The 12,539-nt window shown below is 41.8% G+C and overlaps 1 protein-coding gene, 1 long non-coding RNA gene and 1 other non-coding gene across 3 annotated transcripts in view; 2 read left to right on the plus strand and 1 right to left on the minus strand.

Moving 5' to 3' along the window:
- Positions 1-2,140, minus strand: part of LOC138853317 (uncharacterized) — a 58,035-nt gene extending 55,895 nt beyond the window's left edge. Inside the window, exon 1 of the long non-coding RNA XR_011392524.1 lies at positions 1,911-2,140. This is a non-coding gene — a long non-coding RNA (uncharacterized lncRNA). The remainder of the gene's footprint in view (positions 1-1,910) is intronic.
- Positions 1-12,539, plus strand: part of LOC128684422 (uncharacterized) — a 205,428-nt gene that overhangs the window by 149,170 nt on the left and 43,719 nt on the right. The window lies entirely within an intron of this gene.
- Positions 10,952-11,033, plus strand: TRNAS-GCU (transfer RNA serine (anticodon GCU)). Its single transcript has one exon. It is a non-coding gene; the product is annotated as a tRNA-Ser (tRNA).

A 12,539-nucleotide genomic window follows, 5' to 3' on the forward strand; every position in this document is an offset into this window, starting at 1 on the left:
CACTAACATCCCATATCATAAAAATCTCTGAAAGGGTGCTAAAAAGCAAGATCCACAACCATCTAGATACCCATCAGTTACACATTATTATTATTATAATTAAGGGGGAAGCGCTAAACCCGGAGGATTATACAGCGCCTGGGGGGGAGATGTGGAAGGCATTCAGGCTTAATTCGGGGAACTGGAGCACAGATCCAATTCCCTAAATCAAGAGCCCCTCACCAGCATCAAGGAACCTTCCTTGAGGGGATCAGTTACACAACCCAGGGCAACATGGGTTTAGAGCAGGTCGCTCCTGTCTGTCCCAACTACTGGACCACTATGACAAGGTCCTGGATGCTATGGGGGATAAACAAAATGCAAATGTAGTATACTCGACTTTGCAAAAGCCTCTGACAAGTGTGGCCATGATGTAATAGCACACAAAATGCGTAATAAAGGAATAACAGGAAAAGCTGGTTGATGGATCCATAATTTCCTAACAAATAGAACACAAAGAGTAGTAGTAAACAGAGTAAAGTCTGAGGCGGCTACGCTGAAAAGCTCTGTTCCATAAGGCACAGTACTCGCTCCCATCTTGTTCCTCATCCTCATATCTGACATTGACAGGGATATAAGCCACATTGCCGTGTTTTCCTTTGCAGATGACACCCGAATTTGCATGACAAGTGTCCTCCATTGCAGACACTGCAAGACTCCAGGCGGACATCAACCAAATCTTTAAATGGGCTGCAGAATACAATATGAAGTTCAATGATGAGAAATTTCCATTACTCCCATATGGAAAATGTGAGGAAATTAAAACTATATCAGAGTATAAAACAAATTCCAACCACACAATTGAGCGAAAAAACTAATGTAAAAGACCTGGGAGCGATAATGTCAGAGAACCTTCACCGCACAGACAACTGCGATAAAACAACACGGTTATTGGGAACGCTTGAAGTTCCTCAACCTGTACTCCCTAGAACGAAGGAGGGAGAGATACATGATTATATAAAGACTCGGCAGACGATGCAGCATCCCCCCAATGAAAAACAGGGGTTGCAGCATCCCCCAATGAAAAGCAGGGGTGTCATTAGCACGATAAGAAACAACACAGTAAGTATCAGGGGCCCAAGACTGTTCAACTGCCTCTCAGCATACATAAGAGGGATTACCAATAGACTCCTGTCTTCAAAATGGCACTGGACAGGCACCTGACCAACCAGGTTGCGGTTCGTACGTCATTTTGCATGCAGCCAGCAGTAACAGCCTGGTTGATCAGACCCAGATGCACCACGAGGCCTGGTCTCAGACCGAGCCACGGGGGCGCTGACCCCCGAAACCCTCTCCAGGTATAGGACAAATTTCAGTTACTCCGTTACCACAAAAGGAAACGAAAACTTGGAATACAAAACAAATTCCTAATCACATAACGAAAACCTTCACTGTAGGTTTTTACTGTGAGGTTAGAATTTGTTTGGCATTTGAAAATGAATGAGAGTATTTTAAAAAATGCTCTCATTAGTTTTTTAAAAGTATGGCGGAGTTTGGCGCATCTAAGTCAACATGTTCACTGATAGTGCATAGATTAGATAAGTAGATAAATTATAAATGTAAAATTATATACACACACACACACACACACATATATATATATATATATATATATATATATATATATATATATATATATATATATATGTCGTGCCGAATAGGCAGAACTTGCGATCTTGGCTTAAATAGCAACGCTCATCTTGCCATATAGGATATATATATATCATTCTGATCCTATATATATATAAATTATATATATATATATATATATATATATATATATATATATATATATATATATATATATATAATATATATATATATATATATATATATATATATATATATATATATATATATGAGAACCTTACCTTTGAGACGTGGATGTCTGAACCACACAATATACCAGCTCACTTATCGTTCAATAACACTAGAATCTTAAGCTCACAAGTCTTTATCGCCGTGGATTTGAACTTGGCAATCATTGTGGAATATTATGAGTGCACAGGCGGGAGGATAGGTCAAGAAAGGTAGTGGATGAATTCAGATAACAATGAGCACACGAACAGCATCAACAACCATGACAGCCATGGTGAGAAAGACTGCCTCAGCAGCGCTGCCAAGTCTAATAATATATACTGAAGAAACTAGCGTAAATAAAGCATCGCATATATTATTATTATTAGTAGTAGTAGTAGTATGTGTACTTACAAATTTTAACCTTGTTTTTCATCTGTTCTTTCATTGTTGTTATATTAAAGAATCATATTTCAATACAGACATGGTTCAAGAGATCAATAGAAAATCCCATTTGCCCCAGTCTGTTCATTACCTTTGTAACTTGTTCAGCTATCATAACTTTGGGGTCCAGTCCCTGGACCCATTATGTACCTCTGTAATGTTGAGGTACAGTCCCTGGACCCATTATGTACCTCTGTAATGTTGAGGTACAGTCCCTGGACCCATTATGTACCTCTGTAATGTTGAGGTACAGTCCCTGGACCCATTATGTACCTCTGTAATGTTGAGATACAGTCCCTGGACCCATTATGTACCTCCATAATGTTGAGGTACAGTCCCTGGACCCATTATGTACCTCTGTAATGTTGAGATACAGTCCCTGGACCCATTATGTACCTCCGTAATGTTGAGGTACAGTCCGTGGACCCATTATGTACCTCTGTAATGTTGAGATACAGTCCCTGGATCCATTATGTACCTCTGTAATGTTGAGGAACAGTCCGTGGACCCATTATGTTTACCTGGAGAGAGTTCCGGGGGTCAACGCCCCCGCGGCCCGGTCTGTGACCAGGCCTCCTGGTGGATCAGAGCCTGATCAACAAGGCTGTTGCTGCTGGCTGCACGCAAACCAACGTACGAGCCACAGCCCGGCTGGTCAGGAACCGAATTTAGGTGCTTGTCCAGTGCCAGCTTGAAGACTGCCAGGGGTCTGTTGGTAATCCCCCTTATGTGTGCTGGGAGGCAGTTGAACAGTCTCGGGCCCCTGACACTTATTGTATGGTCTCTTAACGTGCTAGTGACACCCCTGCTTTTCATTGGGGGGATGTTGCATCGTCTGCCAAGTCTTTTGCTGTACCTCTGTAATGTTGAGATACAGTCCCTGGACCCATTATATACCTCTGTAATGTTGAGATACAGTCCCTGGACCCATTATGCACCTCTGTAATCTTTTGACTACCACCCACAGGATGGGTATTGTGTGACTACCACCCACAGGATGGGTATGTTGTGACTTCCGCCCACAGGATGGGTATGTTGTGACTTCCGCCCACAGGATGGGTATGGAGTTTACCTGGAGAGAGTTCCGGGGGTCAACGCCCCCGCGGCCCGGTCTGTGACCAGGCCTCCTGGTGGATCAGAGCCTGATCAACCAGGCTGTTGCTGCTGGCTGCACGCAAACCAATGTACGAGCCACAGCCCGGCTGATCAGGAACTGACTTTAGGTGCTTGTCCAGTGCCAGCTTGAAGACTGCCAGGGGTCTGTTGGTAATCCCCCTTATGTGTGCTGGGAGGCAGTTGAACAGTCTCGGGCCCCTGACACTTATTGTATGGTCTCTTAACGTGCTAGTGACACCCCTGCTTTTCATTGGGGGGATGGTGCATCGTCTGCCAAGTCTTTTGCTTTCGTAGTGAGTGATTTTCGTGTGCAAGTTCGGTACTAGTCCCTTTAGGATTTTCCAGGTGTATATAATCATGTATCTCTCCCGCCTGCGTTCCAGGGAATACAGGTTTAGGAACCTCAAGCGATCCCAGTAATTGAGGTGTTTTATCTCCGTTATGCGCGCCGTGAAGGTTCTCTGTAAGGATATTAACCTAACTAACTAACCTCCAGGCTGGGCTGTTAAGAGGCAGAATTCTACTCATATGAGTTCTTAGTTAAGTTTGTATTGATGTATCTTCAAATAAAAATCTTTCAACTACGGCATTACTTGTTGACGGGTTGCAAGACTTCAGGGCAACTTCAGTAAGATGTTTCAACACCACAAGCTGATATGCAATAGTTGGGTATCTTCAGTCAAATATAGAGGCAGCAGGTGTAGTAATGAAATGAAGAGGATGTAATCAGTCCCTCAACCTTGGAGAAAAAGTATTTGAGGTGGTCAGTTCCTCAGCCTGGAGAGGCCGACTGGCCCATACTGGGCCCAGAAACCAAAATACAGCAAATATTTCAAAAATAGCCCAAATGTGTTTAAAATTAGCCGGATTATTTTTATAATCAAGGGGGAAGCGGTAAACCCGTAGGATTATACAGCGTCTATGGGGGTGTTTACCTGGAGTTTACCTGGAGAGAGTTCCGGGGGTCAACGCCCCCGCGGCCCGGTCTGAGACCAGGCCTCCTGGTGGATCAGAGCCTGATCAACCAGGCTGTTGCTGCTGGCTGCACGCAAACCAACATACGAGCCACAGCCCGGCTGATCCGGAACTGACTTTAGGTGCTTGTCCAGTGCCAGCTTGAAGACTGCCAGGGGTCTGTTGGTAATCCCCCTTATGTGTGCTGGGAGGCAGTTGAACAGTCTCGGGCCCCTGACACTTATTGTATGGTCTCTTAACGTGCTAGTGACACCCCTGCTTTTCATTGGGGGGATGGTGCATCGTCTACCAAGTCTTTTGCTTTCGTAATGAGTGATTTTCGTGTGCAAGTTCGGTACTAGTCCCTCTAGGATTTTCCAGGTGTATATAATCATGTATCTCTCCCTCCTGCGTTCCAGGGAATACAGGTTTAGGAACCTCAAGCGCTCCCAATAATTGAGGTGTTTTATCTCCGTTATGCGCGCCGTGAAAGTTCTCTGTGTGGAAGGTATTCAGGCTTAATTCAGGGAACTGGAGCACAGGTCCAATTCCCTAGATCAAGAGCCCCTCACCAGCGTCAAGGAACCTCCCCTGAGGGGAAAATTAGCCGGAATAATATTAAGTAGCACAACCCAATATTTAATAGCGAAAAGAACCAACAAAAGTAGCAGAGATCGCTACTTGTAGCACAATTTGGCAACACTGCGCCTCAACTTACCTGGCTACAATCATCATAACATTATTGATCTACTGTCAACCAGCAACCCAAGTCCCCAGATTTTTATTTTTTTACCAGAATTAGGGCACAATGATCATCAAATTATCGTTTATTTATCTATATTACCGTACAAAAATACCGTATAATATGCTGATAATTAAGGTACTCTAAATTACCATGTCTAATTACCATTTACATTAGAACTGTACTAAATTACAAGAAAAACATCAATTTCAATACAAGAGATATGTGCTTAATAGCAAAAAGGCGAAATTTTAAGAACCATTATCTCTCAGTCCACAGCAGGACTCGAACCCGCACAGTATCGCCAGTCAGCTGGCGACAGTACCATGTACTTTGATAGTGTGCAGGTTCGAATCCTTCTGTGGACTGAGAGATGGGTTAGGTTAGGTTAGGTTCGTGTCCTTTTACTTAACAACAGGACAAGTGATTCCTGATGACCCACCGTTGGAGCTTTTGGTCATCTGACCGAGGCCTTCCCCTGGCTTACCCCTCCACCCCATTAAAAATTATAATCATAATTCTAACCAATTAAGACTGAGAGATAATGTTTAATAAGAGATAAATGTAACAGCAATTAATCTCATAGATACATCAACCTAAATGTTACTGAACAATAGTTACAAGACGAACATTAGTATTGAACAAATACTTTGACCATTTACAAAGTCACGGGTTATTTGTCTATTGAATCCTGAAATATAACGTTAAGGGAGAAAAAAAATTAGCATTATTAGTTATATTCTATACATCAAGTATATTTTTGAGAGGCTTAATTTAGGCTATATGTAATATCCTACCTGGAGGGTTTTCCGGGGGTCAACTCCCCCTTAGTCCTTGACCAGGTCTCTCGGTGGATCAGGTCGTGATCAACCAGACTGTTACTGTTGGCCGCACGTAATCCAACGTATGAACCACAGCCTGGCTGATCAGGTACTGATATTTTATTACCGATATTTGATTTATAAGTACTTATTTTAACATTATGTTTAAAGAATTTAAATAAAACATCTTAAAAATACTGACACATTCAAGTCTGTGGTCTGGTGGCTAAAGCTCCCGCTTCACACACGGAGGGCCCGGGTTCGATTCCCGGCGGGTGGAAATTCCGACACGTTTCCTTACACCTATTGTCCTGTTCACCTAGCAGCAAATAGGTACCTGGGTGTTAGTCGACTGGTGTGGGTCGCATCCTGGGGGACAAGATTAAGGACCCCAATGGAAATAAGTTAGACAGTCCTCGATGACGCACTGACTTTCTTGGGTTATCCTGGGTGGCTAACCCTCCGGGGTTAAAAATCCGAACGATATCTTATCTTAATCTTAACATGTCACTAGACATTCACAATTTTATAAAACAATAATATTTCTATTTTATATATATAGATATATATATATATATATATATATATATATATATATATATATATATATATATATATATATATATATATATTTCTTTCAACACACCAGCCGTATCCCACCGAGGTGGGGTGGCCCAAAAGGAAAAACAAAAGTTTCTCCTTTCATATTTAGTAATATATACAGGAGAAGGGGTTACTAGCCCCTTGCTCCTGGCATTTTAGTCGCCTCTTACAACACGCATAGCTTACGGAGGAAGAATTCTGTTCCACTTCCCCATGGAGATAAGAGGAAATAAACAAGAACAAGAGCTAGTAAGAAAATAGAAGAAAACCCAGAGGGGTGTGTATACATATGCTTGTACATGTATGTGTAGTGTGACCTAAGTGTAAGCAGAAGTAGCAAGACGTACCTGAAACCTTGCATGTTTATGAGACAGAAAAAACACCAGCAATCCTACCATCGTGTAAAACAATTACAGGCTTACGTTTTACACTCACTTGGCAGGACGGTAGTACCTCCCTGGGCGGTTGCTGTCTACCAACCTACTACCTAGATATATATATATATATATATATATATATATATATATATGTATGTATATATGTATATATGTATATATGTATATATGTATATATAGGGAAGTACCACCTGTACAGCTGGACTGGGGACCCTCATCCTCACTGTTTTTATATTTTCTTCTCCTACCACCCCCTATATTTTATATTCTGTGGGAAAATTTATTAATAGACAGAATACATTTACAGAAAACACAAATATGAATACAATGGTACAATATGTTAAAGATTATGGATTTCCTCCAGCTCCTCCGAAGCTGGACGCGAGCCAAGTATGCAGCAAGCATTTCCCCTCTGGATGGCTATGCTAAGGTGCTGGAACATGAAAGTGGCTGCCCTTGGGTCCCTAGTGGTGTCGATGGGTCTGGAACCCAATTCTTTAAGGAAATGTATGGAAAATTTTCTAGGGTGATTACCTTTATGTACCTCAACATTACATGCATACAAGTAAGCTCATTGGGACAACCATATTGTTTACCGTAGTCACCCAGTGTAGACATGCGAGAAAACTTAACCACCCCTGGTCACGGCAGGTGGTTCTTTCGACCTCACAATCTTATCCATATCTATCCGAGACCAGTATGGATTGGATAGCACCCACAAGTACGGTGCTACTAATTAATTGTGGACTGTATAGATTATATTAGTGTAACTGAATGAAGGGGGGAGGTAGGTTACACATGGATATATCCATCAAGGAAAAATACTTGTACATAATCACCACTTACCAGATATTCTCTGGTGGTCACTTGATGCAGCTGGATCACTCATAACCTATCCAATTACAACATACCTAACTGGCCAGCATCAGTCTGCTATAACTAGAAGGGTTACTTAACTGTGGGTGATTGATACTCCTTATTTCCTCCATTCACCATCTCATTTCGACGTCCTGCTACACCGACACGGTTCTTATTCCAGCAGGATGAGGTATCCGTCGGTTTGTCCTGGTTTAGAAGTCGTGACTCCATAAACCCTTCACTATCCTCGGGACAGGAACAACGAGGTAAACATGTGCACACACACTCTGGGAATGGCGGGCTCATATCGCTTCAATGATTCCTTACATTAGTATTATTATCACTGATTACATTACGATTTACAAGACGGTTTAATGTCTCATAATTATTATACACATTGGAGGCCACTCCATTAAGATTTGAGACCGATGAGTGATGATTAAACCAAGGGTAATTTTCCCCGGGACACAGTCCATGGCGGCCCGCCGGTCACCACCAGTCCTACCCTTATTTACTCATTTTACCACCTTATTTACAGCAGTGCCGTCAATCACTTTCCCTCTCTCTTCACCAGGGACAGTCACAACACTTCCTATTATGAAGTGAGGCCTATATTAATCCTTAGGCCGCCGTGAACGCCAATTTACTGGTCCCATGGTTTCACAGCCTCTCAAACCCATTCAAAACACTGCCGCCTCTCCCATGCCCCGAGTCGACCTCTACCCCCGCACATCCGCGCATGAGCAAAGGGAATACATTTTTGACCCATATCGACACATTAAACACCTATTAGGCACTATAGCTTCAGAAAATTAAAATATTTTCCACAAAATGTGTGGCATTTTTCCCCTATGATCCCAAGGTCTCTGATCCCACTGGGACAAATTGATACTGTTGGCTTATGTCCCTGTACAGTGCTAGTCACGGCATTATGCCGCCCCTCCCTCTCAGTTTAGTTTTTTAGTCACGTATCAAAACACAAACACATACCATAAAAGATTATAATATATATATATTTGCACGATGCTGCGTCCTTTACGCTTAATCATGTCCCTCAGCCGTGTAGGAAAACTCTCACACAAATTCTTGAGGGTTTGGGGAGGTATATTATTCCATCCCATCCCTGGTAACACACCCCCCACTCTTCATAGATCTAAACTTACTCCCTGTTCAGTACATCCACACTTACTACTGTGCAATCTATATATACAGGTCCTTAAATTCCAATATTAACATTGACCTAAAATGCTTTCTTGATAGTTGTGACAGAACCCACAGGCATAACACCAGACACAAACATCTCTATGACATTCCCCGTGTCCGACTAAACCTTTACAAAAATTCAATGTATGTCAAAGGCCCTAAAATCTGGAACACCCTACCTGAGAACACTAGAACTGCAGACACATTCATCACCTTCAAAACTACCATTAGAAAACATCTTATCTCCCTGATACACCCCGTCAACTAACTACACGAATACCACCTGGTGGTTCACACTTACACTCACTCACCCATTTGACCATAAACAGAAATATCAATCTCAATCTTAGAATAATGAATCCTAACTAGTCATAAGTTGGCCTGTGATACTCCAATACTGAAACTATGTACTGTGCCAAAACAAAAGCATTCACATTGCTAAACTCACAAACTAGTATTTAGTCACTTAGCCATAATACCAACTTACCTCATAATTTTGTAATATTTTGAACTTAAGATTTAATTTAAGTCTGCCCGAAATGCCTAGCCATGCTAGGTGTTCTAGTGGCACCCTCTGTAATTATTATTTTACAACATGTAAACCACACAATAACCAAATTCTGTAAACTCAACATTGTAATCCTTATAGAGAATAAACTTTGAATTTGAATTTGATATCCTTGCCCAGTAAACTTTGTTTCACTACTGACCAGAGGTTCTCAATAGGGTTTAGGTCTGGGGAATTGCCTGGCCAGTCATTAAAGAACCTCATTTCACAGTCCTTAAGCCACTGAACTACAGATTTGGCAGTATGACATGATGCACCGTCCTGCATAAAAACCGTAGCCTCACACTTGTCAAACACCTCAGGTAAATTGTCACACAATAACTCCTGGTAATTATACTGGTTCATATACTGGCCTTTGGGAACCACAATGACTTCCCCAACACTCTGAGCACTGAAACCATGAGCGAGTCTGGGTGTTTGGTGGTCCCACAGGTGTAGTCTACAGTGATACAGTTAGGTTAGGTTATGAAACTTAATATAATTGAATGTTTCCACAATCCATTTAGATTTGTGTAGAGAACCTAAGATAACCCAAAAAAGTCAGACAAAATGACTTATGTCCATTGGGGTTTTTACCTGTTTTTAACTTTTAAATATAAATAATAATTATCACAAGGGCCCCAATGGAAATTAGTCACTTTGACCTTTTTGGGTTATGGTAGGTTCTCTATATATCTGCTGCTGTGTATGATAATGTGTGTAGCGCACTCAGCTCTCAAACTGAAGTCCGGAGTTCGAATCCCCGTACGGCTGGCAAACATTAGGACGTGTTTCCATAAGACACCGGTTGTCTATGTTAACCCATCAGTAAAATGGGTACCTGGGTGTTAGTGGGCTGGTGTGGGTCGCATCCTGGGTGTTAGTGGGCTGGTGTGGGTCGCATCCTGGGTGTTAGTGGACTGGTGTGGGTCGCATCCTGGGTGTTAGTGGTCTGGGGTGGGTAGCGTCCAGGGTGTTGGTGGACTGGTATGGGTGGCATCCTGGGTGTTAGTGGACTGGTATGGGTAGCATCCTGGTTGTTAGTGGACTGGTATGGGTAGCATCCTGGGTGTTAGTGAACTGGTGTGGGTGGCAACCTGAGTGTTAGTGGCCTGGTGTGGGTGGAATCCTGGGTTTTAGTGGACTGGTGTGGGTAGAATCCTGGGTGTTAGTGGACTGGTGTGGGTCGCATCCTGGGTGTTAGTGGACTGGTGTGGGTCGCATCCTGCGACAAAAGTGACCTAATTTGCGGGAAATGCGGACCATAACAAGCAACTTTCTATACAGTAGTATCATTAATGTCAGCTATGGTCTGTATACCTTGTACATGTACTTGTAGTAAATAAAGATATTATTATTATTATACCTGAATCAACTAATTTAATATGTTTAAAAATATGGAAGTGTGCACAGGTCATATTAAGCTCTCGAGGACGAGGTGGCCGAGTGGTTAAGGCGTTGGACTGCTAATCCAATAGGGTCTCCCTGCGTGGGTTCGAATCCCATCCTCGTCGGTAGTTGGTTTTTCCCTTGACCATGCAAACTGCTACTGACTGATGATTATTAGATGGAAATTTGATTCGGGAAACTTACCATCCTATGAGAATATTGATCAGTGGCTGGGCCAATGCCACATTTGTTTATATGAGAACAAAATATACGTTTGTAGGACAGAGAATATCTCCTAAAATGTTTCCTAATGACGATGCCTCTGGCTGAAGAGACTACGTAATTTACAATAGGCGATGCTGTTATGCCTTTTGTGAGCCATACCTGGAGTTTACCTGGAGAAGGTTTCGGGGGTCAACGCCCCCGTGGCTCGGTCTGAGACCAGGCCTCAGGTGGCAGTTTTGTTGTGAATACAAATGAAAAGGAAGGAGGGGGGAACTGTCCCCTGTTGCCAGTGAACTATATCAAGCTTTGTATTACTTAACATACGAGTGAGAACAAATATGAAAATCAAATGAAAACTTCTGTAATTATTGATTTACATAAATAACATTCCAAAATTTAACGTTTTCACTGAACAGATTTTTTTTTCTTTGGACAGTGGATATGGATTCATGTAATAATTAACGCTGTTTCCCCTGTCTCCTCAGGAAAGGTTCCTTGACTTGACTTAAGAAATCGTAATGACACGATTGCAAATAAACCATACCCCCGGTCGGGATTGAACCCGCGGTCATAGACTCTATGACCGCGGGTTCAATCCCGGCCGGGGGTATGGTTTAAGGTTCCTTGATTTTAATAATAATAAAAATGTTTCCCCTGTGTCGGTGGTGACAGGGGTAACCACGATAAATACAGGCAGCAAACTCCTTCCTCACACAAGGTATATACACACATAAGTATATCTCTTTGCACAAACATTATGTTTATTCTTATTTTATGTATTAAAGCATTCTTGACATATGGTGTGCTGGCGAAATACAGTTTTAATAATCCTCGTTTAATCTGTAGGTTTTTAAACCCAGTCAGCTTTCACACTGGTTTACCAACTTGCAGGTGTCCTTATAAACCACAATAATGCCGACAAATCACATCAGGTGATTTTTTTCTTATAAAAAGCAAACTTTCACTATGCCGAAATTCCTACTTGTCTAACTGATAAATAATAATTATCTTTGTTCATTTACTGCTATGTACATAATGATACATTAAGATAAATGTAATTTTCCACAGATAATAACAATAACAATATAAGAATATCTTTATTTCTACAAGTACATATACAAGCAGTGGCGGTCGTAACTAAAATTAGTGGAGGCGCTACTTCAGAAAAATTTTAGCCATTGTTTTAACATTGTGTAAAACGAAACAAGATTATAAAATAGCTGGAAGCATGATAATCATCTAATTCTACACTTTATCACATTCAAGAATATGGCACATGGTTTTTAAGCACAACACACGTCGCTGAGTCAAAAACAAACACTACCTTACACTTGCACAACAAGGTCGGCACTGTGTCAGCGACAGTGCTCTCTTTACTAGGTTAGGTTAGGTAAAGTTCGTCAGGA

Source organism: Cherax quadricarinatus, chromosome 2 (assembly GCF_038502225.1).
Source record: "Cherax quadricarinatus isolate ZL_2023a chromosome 2, ASM3850222v1, whole genome shotgun sequence".
Classification (NCBI taxonomy): Eukaryota; Metazoa; Arthropoda; class Malacostraca; order Decapoda; family Parastacidae; genus Cherax; species Cherax quadricarinatus.